The sequence below is a fragment of the Poromitra crassiceps genome (assembly GCF_964638095.1).
Source record: "Poromitra crassiceps genome assembly, contig: HAP1_SCAFFOLD_941, whole genome shotgun sequence".
NCBI classification, from domain to species: Eukaryota; Metazoa; Chordata; class Actinopteri; order Beryciformes; family Melamphaidae; genus Poromitra; species Poromitra crassiceps.
This window is the reverse complement of record NW_028151469.1, coordinates 50,001-50,316: the sequence shown is the minus strand read 5'-3', so window position 1 is coordinate 50,316 and position 316 is coordinate 50,001.

Below are 316 nucleotides of genomic sequence, written 5' to 3'. Positions count from 1 at the left end.
GCAATGTAAGTATCAAGGCTGCACTGCTAAATATTAGGTCACTTGTAAGCAAGTCGCTTCTAATAAACGATCTGATTACGAGTCATAAACTGGACCTCATGTTCCTCACAGAGACCTGGCTTGATCTAAACAACAGGGAATATGTTCTTAATGAGTCAGCCCCACCTAACTTTAACTACATTGACGCCCCCAGAGTCGGTAAGAAGGGGGGAGGAGTAGCTATTATTTTCTCTGATGTTTTTCAATGTAAGCAGGTATCGTTTGGCAACTTTTCATCGTTTGAATATCTGGCCGCTGTTCTGAAGTGCTCTCCCTC